Genomic DNA, 22,907 nt, shown 5'->3' with positions numbered 1-22,907 from the left:
AACCCTGAGACCACGTGCAATAGGACAAGGGAGAGATCAAGAGAAGAGCTCTGCCATATAAGTCACCACCAAACCCCAAACATAACCCACAAAAACCTCAGCTGAGACAAAAGGATTTTCCTCATGGATGGAGAAAAGAAACAAACGGCTGGCTGGCAATACAAACACAATGAATCAGCTTCAAGCAGCAAAAGCAGCATAACAGAAAACAAAAATGGAACTCACGCTGGAGACAAAAAGCAAACATCATTGAAACAAAAAAAAGCAACATTTATTCCAAAATGTCAAAGTAGGGAAGAGGAGGCAACAAAAGAGCAACACACACATTCAACTGTGGCTTTGACAGATTAATTGATTGAGCATGACAATAAAAACAATGTCGTTCTTGCTGACTCCTGCCTCCCGCGTTCCCACGCCGCTTCTCCTTCTCTCTTCCGCAGCGGCTCCTGAAACAGCAGCGGGGACACCGTTAGAGCTGCGCAGCGGCAAGCCCCCCACCGGAAGGAAAAGGGAAACCAACCCAACATGGCGGAGGAACTCGGCACGCCACCGCCCAGCCAAGGAAGGCCTTGCATCCCCCCTCCCCGGTTCACGCCAGCAAGAAATACTTGCAGCAGCTTTTCTCACCTCGCGGGCGCACGGCGCGCTTCCAGCCGGTGCTGCGGGGGATCACAGAGGCGGGCAGACTGGGCAAATGGAGCTGGGCACACACACAGCAGCGGCCAAAGAGTCAGCTTCCCTGCTTACAGGGGACCCCCGGCCACTGCCTCCATTGCAAAGGGCCTGGGACACTGCGGGGCACTGTCGCTCCCTGGCTTACAGGGCAGCCCCCATCCCTAGCGGCCGCGGGAGGCTCCTTCTCTCCCAGTCCGGGGGCACCTGGACCCGCACCCCGCTAGCGGGGCGGTCACCCCACACAGGCTGCCAGCCGAGCACAAGCGCTCGCGCACCCAGAGCCTGATTACAGGCGGGTGGACGACACCCCTGGAGCCACAGAGCTCGGTTTCCCCCCCAGCGGCGGGAGCGACTCTCAGCTGCCAGGCAGCGGGGCGGCACGGCCAAATGCCGCGGTCGGGACCCCAGCCCTGATTGCGGGGAGGGCGCAAGCCCAAGCCCACGTCTCGCGGCCCCGTGCCTCTGAAAGGCCGGGGCCACATTCCCGCCTGAGTACAGGGGGTCTCTCACAACGCACCTCACCAAGCAAGCACACGCGGGGTGGCACGCGCAGCCCTGCCTACAGGACGGTGCCCCCGCCGCCCACCCTCACCTAGAAGCCCCGCGGAGCACGAGGCTCCCGCCAACGCCTGAGCTACAGGCTGGCCCGCCCGGCAGCAGCACAACAGCACCAACCTCTCGTCTCTGGGAACCCAGGGAGCAACCTCGACCCACCGAGCGGGGAGGTCGCCCCACACGCAAAAGCAGCGCCTCAACCTGCACCCTCTGACGGGACAGGGAGGGGTCATTCCCACCAGCTGGATGGCTAGAGCAGCCGGCTGCAACGCCGCAGCCTCCCCACGCCTGATTACAGGGCGGGCGGGCCGCTCGGGGGACAGAGGGCTCCGCAGCTTGGGACACACGCCCCGGCTACGGGGCTGTCACGCCGCCAGCGGAACAGGCGCCCACGCAAGAACAGGCCCAAGCCCTGGCTACAGGGCGGCCTCGGCCACACAGCTACCACGTGGCCCTGATCTACACCAAGTGCAAAGGAGGAAGACAGGACACTCGCTGCGCTCGCGGGACTGAGAGGGAACACCCCTTTTGCGGCGTGCACCACAGTCCTCCGTTCCCCCCAGGGAAGTCGAAGCTAAGCTGCAGCCATCTTTGTGGGGGCCTAAAGGGAAAGCGCAGTCGCTCTCTCACTCCACAAACACAAGCAAGGAAAGGAAGGGCAACGCGCACACACAGAGGCGACTTTCCCAAAGGGAAGGACAACCCAGCGCAGCCAAACCCTGGGAATAAACCCACAACCGCGGGCAACAGACAAGAGCCTGTGACCTGTCCCTAGCCTGCACGGAGGCCACAGACCTCAACGTGCCAAGGGGCTTCCCAGCTAAAGCCAAAGGCCAGATGCCGTGACGCACACCCCGAGTACGGGGCCGTCGCACTGACAGGCCACCTCCAGGCAACGATGATGCCGAGGGGCCGGAGGAGGAAGAGGGCCGGGGAAACGGCACTACCCTGCTTACAGGGTGGCCTCGGGGTCCGGCGAGCTCCGTTTCCCACTCAGGTGCGGAGAGGTGGCTCTCGCCCTGCGTTACAGGGGCCCACGCTCCCCAGGCAGCCAAAGGAGCAGCAAGGCAAAAGGCCAACTACAGCAAAAGCAAAGACCCGAGCCCTGCTTACAGGGAGGTCGCCCAGCACAAAGCCGGCCAAGGCGCCGGCAACGCTCAAACTCCAATGGGACTGAATGTGACTGCGGCCCCGCTAACGGGACGGCTGCTTTGCCCAGGGAGCCTCTCTCCTTCCCCCCCGCGTCGGCACGCTTCCGCATCCTCTTCTCGCTTGCTTGCTCGCTCGCTCGCTTGCTTGCGCGCTCGCTCCTGCCTCCCGCGTTCCCACGCCGCTTCTCCTTCTCTCTTCCGCAGCGGCTCCTGAAACAGCAGCGGGGACACCGTTAGAGCTGCGCAGCGGCAAGCCCCCCACCGGAAGGAAAAGGGAAACCAACCCAACGTGGCAGAGGAACTCGGCACGCCACCGCCCAGCCAAGGAAGGCCTTGCATCCCCCCTCCCCGGTTCACGCCAGCAAGAAATACTTGCAGCAGCTTTTCTCACCTCGCTGGCGCACGGCGCGCTTCCAGCCGGTGCTGCGGGGGATCACAGAGGCGGGCAGACTGGGCAAATGGAGCTGGGCACACACACAGCAGCGGCCAAAGAGTCAGCTTCCCTGCTTACAGGGGACCCCCGGCCACTGCCTCCATTGCAAAGGGCCTGGGACACTGCGGGGCACTGTCGCTCCCTGGCTTACAGGGCAGCCCCCATCCCTAGCGGCCGCGGGAGGCTCCTTCTCTCCCAGTCCGGGGGCACCTGGACCCGCACCCCGCTAGCGGGGCGGTCACCCCACACAGGCTGCCAGCCGAGCACAAGCGCTCGCGCACCCAGAGCCTGATTACAGGCGGGTGGACGACACCCCTGGAGCCACAGAGCTCGGTTTCCCCCCCAGCGGCGGGAGCGACTCTCAGCTGCCAGGCAGCGGGGCGGCACGGCCAAATGCCGCGGTCGGGACCCCAGCCCTGATTGCGGGGAGGGCGCAAGCCCAAGCCCACGTCTCGCGGCCCCGTGCCTCTGAAAGGCCGGGGCCACATTCCCGCCTGAGTACAGGGGGTCTCTCACAACGCACCTCACCAAGCAAGCACACGCGGGGTGGCACGCGCAGCCCTGCCTACAGGACGGTGCCCCCGCCGCCCACCCTCACCTAGAAGCCCCGCGGAGCACGAGGCTCCCGCCAACGCCTGAGCTACAGGCTGGCCCGCCCGGCAGCAGCACAACAGCACCAACCTCTCGTCTCTGGGAACCCAGGGAGCAACCTCGACCCACCGAGCGGGGAGGTCGCCCCACACGCAAAAGCAGCGCCTCAACCTGCACCCTCTGACGGGACAGGGAGGGGTCATTCCCACCAGCTGGATGGCTAGAGCAGCCGGCTGCAACGCCGCAGCCTCCCCACGCCTGATTACAGGGCGGGCGGGCCGCTCGGGGGACAGAGGGCTCCGCAGCTTGGGACACACGCCCCGGCTACGGGGCTGTCACGCCGCCAGCGGAACAGGCGCCCACGCAAGAACAGGCCCAAGCCCTGGCTACAGGGCGGCCTCGGCCACACAGCTACCACGTGGCCCTGATCTACACCAAGTGCAAAGGAGGAAGACAGGACACTCGCTGCGCTCGCGGGACTGAGAGGGAACACCCCTTTTGCGGCGTGCACCACAGTCCTCCGTTCCCCCCAGGGAAGTCGAAGCTAAGCTGCAGCCATCTTTGTGGGGGCCTAAAGGGAAAGCGCAGTCGCTCTCTCACTCCACAAACACAAGCAAGGAAAGGAAGGGCAACGCGCACACACAGAGGCGACTTTCCCAAAGGGAAGGACAACCCAGCGCAGCCAAACCCTGGGAATAAACCCACAACCGCGGGCAACAGACAAGAGCCTGTGACCTGTCCCTAGCCTGCACGGAGGCCACAGACCTCAACGTGCCAAGGGGCTTCCCAGCTAAAGCCAAAGGCCAGATGCCGTGACGCACACCCCGAGTACGGGGCCGTCGCACTGACAGGCCACCTCCAGGCAACGATGATGCCGAGGGGCCGGAGGAGGAAGAGGGCCGGGGAAACGGCACTACCCTGCTTACAGGGTGGCCTCGGGGTCCGGCGAGCTCCGTTTCCCACTCAGGTGCGGAGAGGTGGCTCTCGCCCTGCGTTACAGGGGCCCACGCTCCCCAGGCAGCCAAAGGAGCAGCAAGGCAAAAGGCCAACTACAGCAAAAGCAAAGACCCGAGCCCTGCTTACAGGGAGGTCGCCCAGCACAAAGCCGGCCAAGGCGCCGGCAACGCTCAAACTCCAATGGGACTGAATGTGACTGCGGCCCCGCTAACGGGACGGCTGCTTTGCCCAGGGAGCCTCTCTCCTTCCCCCCCGCGTCGGCACGCTTCCGCATCCTCTTCTCGCTTGCTTGCTCGCTCGCTCGCTTGCTTGCGCGCTCGCTCCTGCCTCCCGCGTTCCCACGCCGCTTCTCCTTCTCTCTTCCGCAGCGGCTCCTGAAACAGCAGCGGGGACACCGTTAGAGCTGCGCAGCGGCAAGCCCCCCACCGGAAGGAAAAGGGAAACCAACCCAACGTGGCAGAGGAACTCGGCACGCCACCGCCCAGCCAAGGAAGGCCTTGCATCCCCCCTCCCCGGTTCACGCCAGCAAGAAATACTTGCAGCAGCTTTTCTCACCTCGCTGGCGCACGGCGCGCTTCCAGCCGGTGCTGCGGGGGATCACAGAGGCGGGCAGACTGGGCAAATGGAGCTGGGCACACACACAGCAGCGGCCAAAGAGTCAGCTTCCCTGCTTACAGGGGACCCCCGGCCACTGCCTCCATTGCAAAGGGCCTGGGACACTGCGGGGCACTGTCGCTCCCTGGCTTACAGGGCAGCCCCCATCCCTAGCGGCCGCGGGAGGCTCCTTCTCTCCCAGTCCGGGGGCACCTGGACCCGCACCCCGCTAGCGGGGCGGTCACCCCACACAGGCTGCCAGCCGAGCACAAGCGCTCGCGCACCCAGAGCCTGATTACAGGCGGGTGGACGACACCCCTGGAGCCACAGAGCTCGGTTTCCCCCCCAGCGGCGGGAGCGACTCTCAGCTGCCAGGCAGCGGGGCGGCACGGCCAAATGCCGCGGTCGGGACCCCAGCCCTGATTGCGGGGAGGGCGCAAGCCCAAGCCCACGTCTCGCGGCCCCGTGCCTCTGAAAGGCCGGGGCCACATTCCCGCCTGAGTACAGGGGGTCTCTCACAACGCACCTCACCAAGCAAGCACACGCGGGGTGGCACGCGCAGCCCTGCCTACAGGACGGTGCCCCCGCCGCCCACCCTCACCTAGAAGCCCCGCGGAGCACGAGGCTCCCGCCAACGCCTGAGCTACAGGCTGGCCCGCCCGGCAGCAGCACAACAGCACCAACCTCTCGTCTCTGGGAACCCAGGGAGCAACCTCGACCCACCGAGCGGGGAGGTCGCCCCACACGCAAAAGCAGCGCCTCAACCTGCACCCTCTGACGGGACAGGGAGGGGTCATTCCCACCAGCTGGATGGCTAGAGCAGCCGGCTGCAACGCCGCAGCCTCCCCACGCCTGATTACAGGGCGGGCGGGCCGCTCGGGGGACAGAGGGCTCCGCAGCTTGGGACACACGCCCCGGCTACGGGGCTGTCACGCCGCCAGCGGAACAGGCGCCCACGCAAGAACAGGCCCAAGCCCTGGCTACAGGGCGGCCTCGGCCACACAGCTACCACGTGGCCCTGATCTACACCAAGTGCAAAGGAGGAAGACAGGACACTCGCTGCGCTCGCGGGACTGAGAGGGAACACCCCTTTTGCGGCGTGCACCACAGTCCTCCGTTCCCCCCAGGGAAGTCGAAGCTAAGCTGCAGCCATCTTTGTGGGGGCCTAAAGGGAAAGCGCAGTCGCTCTCTCACTCCACAAACACAAGCAAGGAAAGGAAGGGCAACGCGCACACACAGAGGCGACTTTCCCAAAGGGAAGGACAACCCAGCGCAGCCAAACCCTGGGAATAAACCCACAACCGCGGGCAACAGACAAGAGCCTGTGACCTGTCCCTAGCCTGCACGGAGGCCACAGACCTCAACGTGCCAAGGGGCTTCCCAGCTAAAGCCAAAGGCCAGATGCCGTGACGCACACCCCGAGTACGGGGCCGTCGCACTGACAGGCCACCTCCAGGCAACGATGATGCCGAGGGGCCGGAGGAGGAAGAGGGCCGGGGAAACGGCACTACCCTGCTTACAGGGTGGCCTCGGGGTCCGGCGAGCTCCGTTTCCCACTCAGGTGCGGAGAGGTGGCTCTCGCCCTGCGTTACAGGGGCCCACGCTCCCCAGGCAGCCAAAGGAGCAGCAAGGCAAAAGGCCAACTACAGCAAAAGCAAAGACCCGAGCCCTGCTTACAGGGAGGTCGCCCAGCACAAAGCCGGCCAAGGCGCCGGCAACGCTCAAACTCCAATGGGACTGAATGTGACTGCGGCCCCGCTAACGGGACGGCTGCTTTGCCCAGGGAGCCTCTCTCCTTCCCCCCCGCGTCGGCACGCTTCCGCATCCTCTTCTCGCTTGCTTGCTCGCTCGCTCGCTTGCTTGCGCGCTCGCTCCTGCCTCCCGCGTTCCCACGCCGCTTCTCCTTCTCTCTTCCGCAGCGGCTCCTGAAACAGCAGCGGGGACACCGTTAGAGCTGCGCAGCGGCAAGCCCCCCACCGGAAGGAAAAGGGAAACCAACCCAACGTGGCAGAGGAACTCGGCACGCCACCGCCCAGCCAAGGAAGGCCTTGCATCCCCCCTCCCCGGTTCACGCCAGCAAGAAATACTTGCAGCAGCTTTTCTCACCTCGCTGGCGCACGGCGCGCTTCCAGCCGGTGCTGCGGGGGATCACAGAGGCGGGCAGACTGGGCAAATGGAGCTGGGCACACACACAGCAGCGGCCAAAGAGTCAGCTTCCCTGCTTACAGGGGACCCCCGGCCACTGCCTCCATTGCAAAGGGCCTGGGACACTGCGGGGCACTGTCGCTCCCTGGCTTACAGGGCAGCCCCCATCCCTAGCGGCCGCGGGAGGCTCCTTCTCTCCCAGTCCGGGGGCACCTGGACCCGCACCCCGCTAGCGGGGCGGTCACCCCACACAGGCTGCCAGCCGAGCACAAGCGCTCGCGCACCCAGAGCCTGATTACAGGCGGGTGGACGACACCCCTGGAGCCACAGAGCTCGGTTTCCCCCCCAGCGGCGGGAGCGACTCTCAGCTGCCAGGCAGCGGGGCGGCACGGCCAAATGCCGCGGTCGGGACCCCAGCCCTGATTGCGGGGAGGGCGCAAGCCCAAGCCCACGTCTCGCGGCCCCGTGCCTCTGAAAGGCCGGGGCCACATTCCCGCCTGAGTACAGGGGGTCTCTCACAACGCACCTCACCAAGCAAGCACACGCGGGGTGGCACGCGCAGCCCTGCCTACAGGACGGTGCCCCCGCCGCCCACCCTCACCTAGAAGCCCCGCGGAGCACGAGGCTCCCGCCAACGCCTGAGCTACAGGCTGGCCCGCCCGGCAGCAGCACAACAGCACCAACCTCTCGTCTCTGGGAACCCAGGGAGCAACCTCGACCCACCGAGCGGGGAGGTCGCCCCACACGCAAAAGCAGCGCCTCAACCTGCACCCTCTGACGGGACAGGGAGGGGTCATTCCCACCAGCTGGATGGCTAGAGCAGCCGGCTGCAACGCCGCAGCCTCCCCACGCCTGATTACAGGGCGGGCGGGCCGCTCGGGGGACAGAGGGCTCCGCAGCTTGGGACACACGCCCCGGGTACGGGGCTGTCACGCCGCCAGCGGAACAGGCGCCCACGCAAGAACAGGCCCAAGCCCTGGCTACAGGGCGGCCTCGGCCACACAGCTACCACGTGGCCCTGATCTACACCAAGTGCAAAGGAGGAAGACAGGACACTCGCTGCGCTCGCGGGACTGAGAGGGAACACCCCTTTTGCGGCGTGCACCACAGTCCTCCGTTCCCCCCAGGGAAGTCGAAGCTAAGCTGCAGCCATCTTTGTGGGGGCCTAAAGGGAAAGCTCAGTCGCTCCGTCACTCCACAAACACAAACAAGGAAAGGAAGGGCAACACGCACACACAGAGGCGACTTTCCCAAAGGGAAGGACAACCCAGCGCAGCCAAACCCTGGGAATAAACCCACAACCGCGGGCAACAGACAAGAGCCTGTGACCTGTCCCTAGCCTGCACGGAGGCCACAGACCTCAACGTGCCAAGGGGCTTCCCAGCTAAAGCCAAAGGCCAGATGCCGTGACGCACACCCCGAGTACGGGGCCGTCGCATTGACAGGCCACCTCCAGGCAACGATGATGCCGAGGGGCCGGAGGAGGAAGAGGGCCGGGGAAACGGCACTACCCTGCTTACAGGGTGGCCTCGGGGTCCGGCGAGCTCCATTTCCCACTCAGGTGCGGAGAGGTGGCTCTCGCCCTGCGTTACAGGGGCCCACGCTCCCCAGGCAGCCAAAGGAGCAGCAAGGCAAAAGGCCAACTACAGCAAAAGCAAAGACCCGAGCCCTGCTTACAGGGAGGTCGCCCAGCACAAAGCCGGCCAAGGCGCCGGCAACGCTCAAACTCAAATGGGACTAAATGTGACTGCGGCCCCGCTAACGGGACGGCTGCTTTGCCCAGGGAGCCTCTCTCCTTCCCCCCCGCGTCTGCACGCTTCCGCATCCTCTTCTTGCTTGCTTGCTCGCTCGCTCGCTTGCTTGCGCGCTCGCTCCTGCCTCCCGCGTTCCCACGCCGCTTCTCCTCCTCTCTTCCGCAGCGGCTCCTGAAACAGCAGCGGGGACACCGTTAGAGCTGCGCAGCGGCAAGCCCCCCAGCGGAAGGAAAAGGGAAACCAACCCAACGTGGCAGAGGAACTCGGCACGCCACCGCACAGCCAAGGAAGGCCTTGCATCCCCCCTCCCCAGTTCACGCCAGCAAGAAATACTTGCAGCAGCTTTTCTCACCTCGCTGACGCACGGCGCGCTTCCAGCCGGTGCTGCGGGGGATCACAGAGGCGGGCAGACTGGGCAAATGGAGCTGGGCACACACACAGCAGCGGCCAAAGAGTCAGCTTCCCTGCTTACAGGGGACCCCCGGCCACTGCCTCCATTGCAAAGGGCCTGGGACTGCGGGGCACTGTCGCTCCCTGGCTTACAGGGCAGCCCCCATCCCTAGCGGCCGCGGGAGGCTCCTTCTCTCCCAGTCCGGGGGCACCTGGACCCGCACCCCGCTAGCGGGGCGGTCACCCCACACAGGCTGCCAGCTGAGCACAAGCGCTCGCGCACCCAGACCCTGATTACAGGCGGGTGGACGACACCCCTGGAGCCACAGAGCTCGGTTTCCCCCCCAGCGGCGGGAGCGACTCTCAGCTGCCAGGCAGCGGGGCGGCACGGCCAAATGCCGCGGTCGGGACCCCAGCCCTGATTGCGGGGAGGGCGCAAGCCCAAGCCCACGCCTCGCGGCCCCGTGCCTCTGAAAGGCCGGGGCCACATTCCCGCCTGAGTACAGGGGGTCTCTCACAACGCACCTCACCAAGCAAGCACACGCGGGGGGCACGCGCAGCCCTGCCTACAGGACGGTGCCCCCGCTGCCCACCCTCACCAAGAAGCCCCGCGGAGCACGAGGCTCCCGCCAACGCCTGAGCTACAGGCTGGCCCGCCCGGCAGCAGCACAACAGCACACCAACGTCTCGTCTTTGGGAACCCAGGGAGCAACCTCGACCCACCGAGCGGGGAGGTCGCCCCACACGCAAAAGCAGCGCCTCAACCTGCACCCTCTGACGGGACAGGGAGGGGTCATTCCCACCAGCTGGATGGCTAGAGCAGCCGGCTGCAACGCCGCAGCCTCCCCACGCCTGATTACAGGGCGGGCGGGCCGCTCGGGGGACAGAGGGCTCCGCAGCTTGGGACACACGCCCCGGGTACGGGGCTGTCACGCCGCCAGCGGAACAGGCGCCCACGCAAGAACAGGCCCAAGCCCTGGCTACAGGGCGGCCTCGGCCACACAACTACCACGTGGCCCTGATCTACACCAAGTACAAAGGAGGAAGACAGGACACTCGCTGCGCTCGCGGGACTGAGAGGGAACACCCCTTTTGCGGCGTGCACCACAGTCCTCCGTTCCCCCCAGGGAAGTCGAAGCTAAGCTGCAGCCATCTTTGTGGGGGCCTAAAGGGAAAGCTCAGTCGCTCCGTCACTCCACAAACACAAACAAGGAAAGGAAGGGCAACACGCACACACAGAGGCGACTTTCCCAAAGGGAAGGACAACCCAGCGCAGCCAAACCCTGGGAATAAACCCACAACCGCGGGCAACAGACAAGAGCCTGTGACCTGTCCCTAGCCTGCACGGAGGCCACAGACCTCAACGTGCCAAGGGGCTTCCCAGCTAAAGCCAAAGGCCAGATGCCCTGACGCACACCCCGAGTACGGGGCCGTCGCATTGACAGGCCACCTCCAGGCAACGATGATGCCGAGGGGCCGGAGGAGGAAGAGGGCCGGGGAAACGGCACTACCCTGCTTACAGGGTGGCCTCGGGGTCCGGCGAGCTCCATTTCCCACTCAGGTGCGGAGAGGTGGCTCTCGCCCTGCGTTACAGGGGCCCACGCTCCCCAGGCAGCCAAAGGAGCAGCAAGGCAAAAGGCCAACTACAGCAAAAGCAAAGACCCGAGCCCTGCTTACAGGGAGGTCGCCCAGCACAAAGCCGGCCAAGGCGCCGGCAACGCTCAAACTCAAATGGGACTAAATGTGACTGCGGCCCCGCTAACGGGACGGCTGCTTTGCCCAGGGAGCCTCTCTCCTTCCCCCCCGCGTCTGCACGCTTCCGCATCCTCTTCTTGCTTGCTTGCTTGCTTGCTTGCTTGCTTGCGCGCTCGCTCCTGCCTCCCGCGTTCCCACGCCGCTTCTCCTCCTCTCTTCCGCAGCGGCTCCTGAAACAGCAGCGGGGACACCGTTAGAGCTGCGCAGCGGCAAGCCCCCCAGCGGAAGGAAAAGGGAAACCAACCCAACGTGGCAGAGGAACTCGGCACGCCACCGCACAGCCAAGGAAGGCCTTGCATCCCCCCTCCCCAGTTCACGCCAGCAAGAAATACTTGCAGCAGCTTTTCTCACCTCGCTGACGCACGGCGCGCTTCCAGCCGGTGCTGCGGGGGATCACAGAGGCGGGCAGACTGGGCAAATGGAGCTGGGCACACACACAGCAGCGGCCAAAGAGTCAGCTTCCCTGCTTACAGGGGACCCCCGGCCACTGCCTCCATTGCAAAGGGCCTGGGACTGCGGGGCACTGTCGCTCCCTGGCTTACAGGGCAGCCCCCATCCCTAGCGGCCGCGGGAGGCTCCTTCTCTCCCAGTCCGGGGGCACCTGGACCCGCACCCCGCTAGCGGGGCGGTCACCCCACACAGGCTGCCAGCTGAGCACAAGCGCTCGCGCACCCAGACCCTGATTACAGGCGGGTGGACGACACCCCTGGAGCCACAGAGCTCGGTTTCCCCCCCAGCGGCGGGAGCGACTCTCAGCTGCCAGGCAGCGGGGCGGCACGGCCAAATGCCGCGGTCGGGACCCCAGCCCTGATTGCGGGGAGGGCGCAAGCCCAAGCCCACGCCTCGCGGCCCCGTGCCTCTGAAAGGCCGGGGCCACATTCCCGCCTGAGTACAGGGGGTCTCTCACAACGCACCTCACCAAGCAAGCACACGCGGGGGGCACGCGCAGCCCTGCCTACAGGACGGTGCCCCCGCTGCCCACCCTCACCAAGAAGCCCCGCGGAGCACGAGGCTCCCGCCAACGCCTGAGCTACAGGCTGGCCCGCCCGGCAGCAGCACAACAGCACACCAACGTCTCGTCTTTGGGAACCCAGGGAGCAACCTCGACCCACCGAGCGGGGAGGTCGCCCCACACGCAAAAGCAGCGCCTCAACCTGCACCCTCTGACGGGACAGGGAGGGGTCATTCCCACCAGCTGGATGGCTAGAGCAGCCGGCTGCAACGCCGCAGCCTCCCCACGCCTGATTACAGGGCGGGCGGGCCGCTCGGGGGACAGAGGGCTCCGCAGCTTGGGACACACGCCCCGGGTACGGGGCTGTCACGCCGCCAGCGGAACAGGCGCCCACGCAAGAACAGGCCCAAGCCCTGGCTACAGGGCGGCCTCGGCCACACAACTACCACGTGGCCCTGATCTACACCAAGTACAAAGGAGGAAGACAGGACACTCGCTGCGCTCGCGGGACTGAGAGGGAACACCCCTTTTGCGGCGTGCACCACAGTCCTCCGTTCCCCCCAGGGAAGTCGAAGCTAAGCTGCAGCCATCTTTGTGGGGGCCTAAAGGGAAAGCTCAGTCGCTCCGTCACTCCACAAACACAAACAAGGAAAGGAAGGGCAACACGCACACACAGAGGCGACTTTCCCAAAGGGAAGGACAACCCAGCGCAGCCAAACCCTGGGAATAAACCCACAACCGCGGGCAACAGACAAGAGCCTGTGACCTGTCCCTAGCCTGCACGGAGGCCACAGACCTCAACGTGCCAAGGGGCTTCCCAGCTAAAGCCAAAGGCCAGATGCCCTGACGCACACCCCGAGTACGGGGCCGTCGCATTGACAGGCCACCTCCAGGCAACGATGATGCCGAGGGGCCGGAGGAGGAAGAGGGCCGGGGAAACGGCACTACCCTGCTTACAGGGTGGCCTCGGGGTCCGGCGAGCTCCATTTCCCACTCAGGTGCGGAGAGGTGGCTCTCGCCCTGCGTTACAGGGGCCCACGCTCCCCAGGCAGCCAAAGGAGCAGCAAGGCAAAAGGCCAACTACAGCAAAAGCAAAGACCCGAGCCCTGCTTACAGGGAGGTCGCCCAGCACAAAGCCGGCCAAGGCGCCGGCAACGCTCAAACTCAAATGGGACTAAATGTGACTGCGGCCCCGCTAACGGGACGGCTGCTTTGCCCAGGGAGCCTCTCTCCTTCCCCCCCGCGTCTGCACGCTTCCGCATCCTCTTCTTGCTTGCTTGCTTGCTTGCTTGCTTGCTTGCGCGCTCGCTCCTGCCTCCCGCGTTCCCACGCCGCTTCTCCTCCTCTCTTCCGCAGCGGCTCCTGAAACAGCAGCGGGGACACCGTTAGAGCTGCGCAGCGGCAAGCCCCCCAGCGGAAGGAAAAGGGAAACCAACCCAACGTGGCAGAGGAACTCGGCACGCCACCGCACAGCCAAGGAAGGCCTTGCATCCCCCCTCCCCAGTTCACGCCAGCAAGAAATACTTGCAGCAGCTTTTCTCACCTCGCTGACGCACGGCGCGCTTCCAGCCGGTGCTGCGGGGGATCACAGAGGCGGGCAGACTGGGCAAATGGAGCTGGGCACACACACAGCAGCGGCCAAAGAGTCAGCTTCCCTGCTTACAGGGGACCCCCGGCCACTGCCTCCATTGCAAAGGGCCTGGGACTGCGGGGCACTGTCGCTCCCTGGCTTACAGGGCAGCCCCCATCCCTAGCGGCCGCGGGAGGCTCCTTCTCTCCCAGTCCGGGGGCACCTGGACCCGCACCCCGCTAGCGGGGCGGTCACCCCACACAGGCTGCCAGCTGAGCACAAGCGCTCGCGCACCCAGACCCTGATTACAGGCGGGTGGACGACACCCCTGGAGCCACAGAGCTCGGTTTCCCCCCCAGCGGCGGGAGCGACTCTCAGCTGCCAGGCAGCGGGGCGGCACGGCCAAATGCCGCGGTCGGGACCCCAGCCCTGATTGCGGGGAGGGCGCAAGCCCAAGCCCACGCCTCGCGGCCCCGTGCCTCTGAAAGGCCGGGGCCACATTCCCGCCTGAGTACAGGGGGTCTCTCACAACGCACCTCACCAAGCAAGCACACGCGGGGGGCACGCGCAGCCCTGCCTACAGGACGGTGCCCCCGCTGCCCACCCTCACCAAGAAGCCCCGCGGAGCACGAGGCTCCCGCCAACGCCTGAGCTACAGGCTGGCCCGCCCGGCAGCAGCACAACAGCACACCAACGTCTCGTCTTTGGGAACCCAGGGAGCAACCTCGACCCACCGAGCGGGGAGGTCGCCCCACACGCAAAAGCAGCGCCTCAACCTGCACCCTCTGACGGGACAGGGAGGGGTCATTCCCACCAGCTGGATGGCTAGAGCAGCCGGCTGCAACGCCGCAGCCTCCCCACGCCTGATTACAGGGCGGGCGGGCCGCTCGGGGGACAGAGGGCTCCGCAGCTTGGGACACACGCCCCGGGTACGGGGCTGTCACGCCGCCAGCGGAACAGGCGCCCACGCAAGAACAGGCCCAAGCCCTGGCTACAGGGCGGCCTCGGCCACACAACTACCACGTGGCCCTGATCTACACCAAGTACAAAGGAGGAAGACAGGACACTCGCTGCGCTCGCGGGACTGAGAGGGAACACCCCTTTTGCGGCGTGCACCACAGTCCTCCGTTCCCCCCAGGGAAGTCGAAGCTAAGCTGCAGCCATCTTTGTGGGGGCCTAAAGGGAAAGCTCAGTCGCTCCGTCACTCCACAAACACAAACAAGGAAAGGAAGGGCAACACGCACACACAGAGGCGACTTTCCCAAAGGGAAGGACAACCCAGCGCAGCCAAACCCTGGGAATAAACCCACAACCGCGGGCAACAGACAAGAGCCTGTGACCTGTCCCTAGCCTGCACGGAGGCCACAGACCTCAACGTGCCAAGGGGCTTCCCAGCTAAAGCCAAAGGCCAGATGCCCTGACGCACACCCCGAGTACGGGGCCGTCGCATTGACAGGCCACCTCCAGGCAACGATGATGCCGAGGGGCCGGAGGAGGAAGAGGGCCGGGGAAACGGCACTACCCTGCTTACAGGGTGGCCTCGGGGTCCGGCGAGCTCCATTTCCCACTCAGGTGCGGAGAGGTGGCTCTCGCCCTGCGTTACAGGGGCCCACGCTCCCCAGGCAGCCAAAGGAGCAGCAAGGCAAAAGGCCAACTACAGCAAAAGCAAAGACCCGAGCCCTGCTTACAGGGAGGTCGCCCAGCACAAAGCCGGCCAAGGCGCCGGCAACGCTCAAACTCAAATGGGACTAAATGTGACTGCGGCCCCGCTAACGGGACGGCTGCTTTGCCCAGGGAGCCTCTCTCCTTCCCCCCCGCGTCTGCACGCTTCCGCATCCTCTTCTTGCTTGCTTGCTTGCTTGCTTGCTTGCTTGCTTGCGCGCTCGCTCCTGCCTCCCGCGTTCCCACGCCGCTTCTCCTCCTCTCTTCCGCAGCGGCTCCTGAAACAGCAGCGGGGACACCGTTAGAGCTGCGCAGCGGCAAGCCCCCCAGCGGAAGGAAAAGGGAAACCAACCCAACGTGGCAGAGGAACTCGGCACGCCACCGCACAGCCAAGGAAGGCCTTGCATCCCCCCTCCCCAGTTCACGCCTGCAAGAAATACTTGCAGCAGCTTTTCTCACCTCGCTGACGCACGGCGCGCTTCCAGCCGGTGCTGCGGGGGATCACAGAGGCGGGCAGACTGGGCAAATGGAGCTGGGCACACACACAGCAGCGGCCAAAGAGTCAGCTTCCCTGCTTACAGGGGACCCCCGGCCACTGCCTCCATTGCAAAGGGCCTGGGACTGCGGGGCACTGTCGCTCCCTGGCTTACAGGGCAGCCCCCATCCCTAGCGGCCGCGGGAGGCTCCTTCTCTCCCAGTCCGGGGGCACCTGGACCCGCACCCCGCTAGCGGGGCGGTCACCCCACACAGGCTGCCAGCTGAGCACAAGCGCTCGCGCACCCAGACCCTGATTACAGGCGGGTGGACGACACCCCTGGAGCCACAGAGCTCGGTTTCCCCCCCAGCGGCGGGAGCGACTCTCAGCTGCCAGGCAGCGGGGCGGCACGGCCAAATGCCGCGGTCGGGACCCCAGCCCTGATTGCGGGGAGGGCGCAAGCCCAAGCCCACGCCTCGCGGCCCCGTGCCTCTGAAAGGCCGGGGCCACATTCCCGCCTGAGTACAGGGGGTCTCTCACAACGCACCTCACCAAGCAAGCACACGCGGGGGGCACGCGCAGCCCTGCCTACAGGACGGTGCCCCCGCTGCCCACCCTCACCAAGAAGCCCCGCGGAGCACGAGGCTCCCGCCAACGCCTGAGCTACAGGCTGGCCCGCCCGGCAGCAGCACAACAGCACACCAACGTCTCGTCTTTGGGAACCCAGGGAGCAACCTCGACCCACCGAGCGGGGAGGTCGCCCCACACGCAAAAGCAGCGCCTCAACCTGCACCCTCTGACGGGACAGGGAGGGGTCATTCCCACCAGCTGGATGGCTAGAGCAGCCGGCTGCAACGCCGCAGCCTCCCCACGCCTGATTACAGGGCGGGCGGGCCGCTCGGGGGACAGAGGGCTCCGCAGCTTGGGACACACGCCCCGGGTACGGGGCTGTCACGCCGCCAGCGGAACAGGCGCCCACGCAAGAACAGGCCCAAGCCCTGGCTACAGGGCGGCCTCGGCCACACAACTACCACGTGGCCCTGATCTACACCAAGTACAAAGGAGGAAGACAGGACACTCGCTGCGCTCGCGGGACTGAGAGGGAACACCCCTTTTGCGGCGTGCACCACAGTCCTCCGTTCCCCCCAGGGAAGTCGAAGCTAAGCTGCAGCCATCTTTGTGGGGGCCTAAAGGGAAAGCTCAGTCGCTCCGTCACTCCACAAACACAAACAAGGAAAGGAAGGGCAACACGCACACACAGAGGCGACTTTCCCAAAGGGAAGGACAACCCAGCGCAGCCAAACCCTGGGAATAAACCCACAACCGCGGGCAACAGACAAGAGCCTGTGACCTGTCCCTAGCCTGCACGGAGGCCACAGACCTCAACGTGCCAAGGGGCTTCCCAGCTAAAGCCAAAGGCCAGATGCCCTGACGCACACCCCGAGTACGGGGCCGTCGCATTGACAGGCCACCTCCAGGCAACGATGATGCCGAGGGGCCGGAGGAGGAAGAGGGCCGGGGAAACGGCACTACCCTGCTTACAGGGTGGCCTCGGGGTCCGGCGAGCTCCATTTCCCACTCAGGTGCGGAGAGGTGGCTCTCGCCCTGCGTTACAGGGGCCCACGCTCCCCAGGCAGCCAAAGGAGCAGCAAGGCAAAAGGCCAACTACAGCAAAAGCAAAGACCCGAGCCCTGCTTACAGGGAGGTCGCCCAGCACAAAGCCGGCCAAGGCGCCGGCAACGCTCAAACTCAAATGGGACTAAATGTGACTGCGGCCCCGCTAACGGGACGGCTGCTTTGCCCAGGGAGCCTCTCTCCTTCCCCCCCGCGTCTGCACGCTTCCGCATCCTCTTCTTGCTCCTGCCTCTCGCAGCAGCTCCTGAAACATCAGCAGGGACACCATTAGACCTTCCAGAGTGGCCAGCCCCCCAGCGGAAGGAAAAGGGAAACCAACCCAACATGGCAGAGGAACTCGGCACGCCACCACCCAGCCAAGGAAGGCCTTTCCTCCCTTCCTTCCCTCTCTCCCCCGGCACCAGCCCTTCATTCCAAAAAATTTGGTTAGAGCAGTTTTTCTCACCTCACTGACGCATGGTGCACTTCCAGTTGGTTCTGCAGGGGATCACAGAGATCGGTAGAGCGGCCAAGTTTATCTGGCAATACAAATAGCAGCAGCCCAAGTGTCAGCTGCCCTGCTTATAGGGGACCCCCCGTCTGCAACTTCATTGGAAATACAACAGCTTTTATTATATTAATTGGTCTGCATAAAGTCAACCACTGTGCCATCTTGGCACTTCTGAATTGTGAATCTTTCCCATCGGTTCAGGAGGTTCTTTTGCCTCTTGTTTCTGTCCTCTTCTGGTTCCAGCTGCTATCAATTCATCTAATTTATCATTCACCAATTCATACCCATAAGTGGTGTGAAGTTACAAGCGAATTTGCAGCTTATAACATCTACTGCCATGGATTATCTTAAAGTAGAATACAGAATACAGGCGCTGAAGGCTAAATGTTTTTCTTAGCTTCTCCTCTTTCTCTGCTATAGAGCTTCTTTAACACATTGATATTGTTAAAAGCAACAACACCGTTTTACTTCTTCCCCCTTTTCACCAGCAATGCACTTCTCGTGTCCTCCCCCATTTCCACCACGCCATTGGAAAGCAGAGAGTAAAAGCCGCGCGCTTCAACACTGCGATAGCATTTCTTATGTTTTATTATTGCTGCTCGCCGCTGCCTCGGTGCGTCTTCTTCCACGTGGCGACTCGCCCCGCTTGTCGCGCCTGCGCGCCTCCTCTGGGAGCGCGCTCAGAGCTGCCTGCGCTCGGTGCCGCCTCGGAGACCCAGGCTCCGCCCGCCCGCCCGCCAGCGGAGCAGAAGAGGCGGCTCCAGCCCCGGCTCCCTCCCGCCAGCAGAGCCCCACAGGCGGCTCCAGCCCTGGCTCCGGCTGCTCCCGTCGGAACCCGCGCGGCAGCGGCTCCAGACCCGGCCCCGACCCGCTTCGCCCCGGCCCCGACCCGCCGCGTCCCTGCGCCCGCCGCGCCGCGCTTCGTCCTGGCTCCGCCGCACCCCGGCCCCGTCGCTCCTCTTCTCCGGAGTCCGCTTACCGTGTCCGCCTCCGCCGCCGCCTCCGCCGCCGCCTTTCCCTCACAGCACCCCGCTTCTCCTCACGCGCTGTGGAAAAAGTCTCTCTCACCTGCCCGCGCGCGCACCTTATATGGGCATTCAGCCCGCCAGCCAATAGGAGCCCCGAACGCCGCCGTCGCTTCGCGCGCTTTGCTTCCTGCCGCTCGCTGTCCTTTCCACTCAGCGTTCCCGCCCTTTCTAGCCGAGGGCAGCCGGGCCGGGGTCATCTGAAGGTCACGCCCGGGGTCACCCTGAGGTCACGGCCCCCCTCGCAGCCGTTGCCTCCCGGCCCTGGGGGCAGAGCCGCCCCACAGCTGATGGCACCTCGCTCGGAGCACCTGGCAGCGCTGCCCGTGGGAACTCAGTCCTTCCATTTCAGTACTGCTTTTAACTAGTGTTACTTACCGCTACCGTGCATTGGGAACAGCAACACACACAGGTGTTCCTGCCTCAGTGGTGCCTGTCCCAGACATCATTAAAATAGAAATACCTACTTTTAAGGAATTCTTCTCTGCGACACCTCCCGTCTCTGCCCCCGCAGCGAAAATCCCTCAGAGAAACTGCGAGTAAGGGAAAACTGTGACAGGAGCTGAGGGCTGCTGTATGGAGGACTCCATTTATTTGTTGTCTCAGGCTGTTCGTGTTCTGTAGAGCTGCTTGTGTTTTACAGCTTCTTCCCGCAGCACGGCTGGAAATGCCCACCTTTGCTCCATTCCTTTCCTTCTGTCCTTGGCTACATTCTTTCTCATTGTAGCAACGGTACAAAAGAGGAGTAGGGAAGAGAATACAGAATAACTGCTGCTCCCACCCAGGCCAAAATAGAGTGTAGCAACAGCAGGAACGACTCAGCTGTGAGGAAGAGGTTCCTTGCAGGGAATCTTTTGCCCGGCTAGTAACCCAGGCAAACGGAGCGCCCTGGAGGAGGAAGGCACCAGGACCCGAGGGAACCGGCTGCCTACAGCTGCTGTATGGCACCAGTGCAACCTGCTGGTTGGCCTAGGCTGCGCTGAGCAAAGGCAAATTCTCCTGGGCCACGTACATTTGCTCCAAAAGTAATGCCTCCTATTTATTTCCATGGAAAACGCAACAGGGAAAGCAGTAATTCCGGTTGCTACAGCAAATCCTCACCCACAAAATGCTCTTTTCCAACATAGCCACCACCGTTAGCTTTGCATTTTTGCCAGCAATAAACAGGAGGCTGCGAGCTGTGCTCGTCAAAATCTGTACCAGCACACGTGAGCCACAGCCACCGTCAGCACTGCTGAAAGGCACTGCATGCTGCCCCTCTGTGAGTACACACACAAGCGCTCAGCAAGCACAGAGAGCTGCCATTTTCTCCACAGAGAGGAATTCCATGACACATCTTTGCTTCATGCACACTGCCTGGGTGTCAGGTGCCATTTTGTCACATGCCATGGACAACAACACGTGATGGAACATTGGTTGGAGGTTCAACCCCTGCTGCCACAGCACCCAAATTCACTTTTGATGTCGTGGGCCAACACTAACTCCTTAACACTTAGTGCACTACATGATGTGAAGGAGCAACAACAATCTATCGTAAAACTACAGCAAGGGATTGATCTGAAAGAGCACATGAGAACAGCAGTCATAGATTCACACTGAGGCATTCATTGTTCAAGATCTTGTCACTTTCACCTGGCTTGGGGCATGGTTTTGCCCTGGACTAGCCAGAGCGTTTTTCAGGACCAGAATACTAAGGTGACTGAGGTAGAACCACCATCCCAGAAACCCAAACCACAGCAGAACCGCCAGTTTGTAGTCACCCAAGGATCGTTATGCTTGGTCACCTCTAGGTTTAAGTTTTACTGACCTTTCTAATAGCTCCATTCTAGATTGGATTTGGTAACAGCTGATAGAACAAGCCAACTGATAGCTTTGATAGAACGTGTGATTCTCTGCTGTCAAAATGCATGTTTCCTGTTGACTGTTACAGGAAAAAGTTTCAAAATTCAATATCCGAAGGTCAAGATTTTCAGAAATACCTAAGCAACTTAAAAGCCTAAGCTCTTTTTAGGCACTTGTAAACAAACTCAGCTTTTATACAGAGAAAGAACAGGTACAGCACCACTCCCCAGAAAATGCATTCCAACACAAAGGACAGCAGAACATACTAAAAACATTAACAGGACTTGTACTGTTTTTCAGGCCATTACTTCTGTTTATATATGTGTGTGTATATTATAGTTTGTATAGATGTTTAAGCTATTTTCATGAAATGGAAGTTTATCTAAGATCTGCTACAGGTAAGTAGGTTTTGGTTGTGCTCAAGCTGTTTCTGGAAAGGTGGAGAACAATAATATTTATGCCTTGGAAGACCTGATTCGGGGCATTCATTTTCTAGTTTGAAGCTTAATTTTGTTTCTAGTTTGAAGTATTTTGAGAAATACCACATAAGGTAGTCGAGAGTAAGAAGTCATTAATAGTATGTACATTTATTTTGAAGCTCATACACTTCCTGCATCCCCCAATGGGACTGGCTACGTAACACTAAATAATAATACTTATGAGTCACCAAAGGGATTTCTCAAGCTAACATGACATCACAAAGGTTCTCCTCATCATGTTATAAGACAGTAATTATATCACAGTATGTATTAGTGATTATATTCCTTCAGTTCCACCGCTCTTCTTACTGCCTGTGATTATTATCTATCACAAACTGAGTTACAAAGCTATGAGATAAGGTTGAGAGGAACAGCTGGAGTTTTGGTTTTTTTTTTTGGTTTTTTTTTTTTTTTTGTTTTGTTTTTACATTCTTAAATCCACATTTTATGTTACATTCAGAAAGGAAAAAAAATAAGACTAGCTTTGGAGGCTATCTGCTGCCTTTCATGGATACAGCTTGTTCTTCAGGGACTTCCAGATGCACACATTATAACGATAACTAGATGGATGGAAATAAGCACAGAGGCACTCAGAACTCCTGACATTAACTCAATTTAAAGGGACAGATTTCCTTCTGATTTGTTTTTGTCTGAAAAAGCAAACCAGCACTTTTGGGAAGACAGTCAGTAAATGCAGAGGACTGAAGAAGTATTGTCTATATTGGCTTTTCTTACAATAAATAAATAAACCTGTTTTTAAAAGTCTGCTCCTGTAAACAGGCTGCATTTTAAAAAAAGCAGGGTTGTGATCTGAAAAAAGAACAACTTTTCCCAGGATATACAGTAAAATAAAACATCTGTCGTCTTTCAATAATCTATCACTACTCATGGGATGCCCTTGTGTATGAAAAGCTTAAATTGTTTAAACCCACAAATGGAAGAGACAGAAAGCACCAGAGGCAGCACCAACTGCCATCAGCACTGATTAGCGCAGGAATTTTCTGTCAAACTGTGCAACTTGCTCAGACATAAATCCGCTTGACTTTATTACCAACACCCCATCCTGTGCTGCTTTCAAAGAAGAAAAAAAAAAAAAAAAAAAAAAGCCAACAAAACCGATGTATCCCAAACCTGCAGAGCAAGGACATGAGTGCACAATTTATTTTTTAGTCTCACCATTAAAACAAACAAAAATCAGAACCAAAGAAAATGCTTCCAGACTTCTCTGTCAGCTCTATTCTAATTCACAGATCATCAGCAATACAGACATCTTGCTGAGAAGGTGAAACATCCCCGTGTTGTAATTCCATCACAACTGTCAGCCTAACACTTCTCAGGATTAAAGAATTATTTGACAAAGAACCCTGGCAGCACTGGCAACTTTAAATGAGACGTAAACAAAGTTTTCATCTGGTGCTCTTTACCTTGCTCTACAGGACCTTTACCTCAGTTTCTACTATAAAGTCACAATAATTATGGAACACGTTAGAAAAAAAAAAAAAAAAAAAGGCATTTGCTAAACTCTCTGGAGCCAATACCCAATGCATCTACTTGAAGTTTCTCACGTTGCTCTAATTTACAAAGCAAGCAACTGAAAATTAAGCAGAGAAGCCAAGCATTTCTTCAGCAAACTATCAGACGCTCATTCTTCAAGCTGCTCATCTTCCCTACAGTTCAGAACATCGGGGCTGTGGCTCAATTTTTAAATAGAAAAGCACTGAATATTCCCTTTACACACTCTTCCTCATACTTGTGCATGATTAACAGGAAATTTATA

At 61.2% G+C, this 22,907-nt stretch overlaps 2 long non-coding RNA genes across 7 annotated transcripts; both read right to left on the bottom strand.

Annotated features, from left to right (window-relative positions):
• Nucleotides 1-1,229: 1,229 nt before the first annotated feature.
• Nucleotides 1,230-18,847, bottom strand: LOC128077025 (uncharacterized). 6 transcript variants are annotated; one of them, XR_008204798.1, is made up of 6 exons: nucleotides 18,764-18,847; nucleotides 17,740-17,812; nucleotides 15,644-17,538; nucleotides 13,496-15,462; nucleotides 12,074-13,314; nucleotides 1,230-1,350 (listed from the first exon to the last, which is right to left on the bottom strand). It is a non-coding gene; the product is annotated as an uncharacterized LOC128077025 (long non-coding RNA). The 6 variants fall into 6 exon arrangements; XR_008204797.1 differs by lacking the exon at nucleotides 1,230-1,350 and adding an exon at nucleotides 3,375-3,495; XR_008204796.1 differs by lacking the exon at nucleotides 1,230-1,350 and adding an exon at nucleotides 5,520-5,640.
• Nucleotides 8,158-9,919, bottom strand: LOC128077026 (uncharacterized). Its single transcript, XR_008204801.1, has 2 exons — nucleotides 9,208-9,919; nucleotides 8,158-9,026 (listed from the first exon to the last, which is right to left on the bottom strand). It is a non-coding gene; the product is annotated as an uncharacterized LOC128077026 (long non-coding RNA).
• Nucleotides 18,848-22,907: the final 4,060 nt, after the last annotated feature.

Source organism: Tympanuchus pallidicinctus, unplaced genomic scaffold (assembly GCF_026119805.1).
Source record: "Tympanuchus pallidicinctus isolate F22 unplaced genomic scaffold, pur_lepc_1.0 scaffold15, whole genome shotgun sequence".
In the NCBI taxonomy this organism is placed as follows: Eukaryota; Metazoa; Chordata; class Aves; order Galliformes; family Phasianidae; genus Tympanuchus; species Tympanuchus pallidicinctus.
This window is presented reverse-complemented; position numbering and strand designations above follow the sequence as displayed.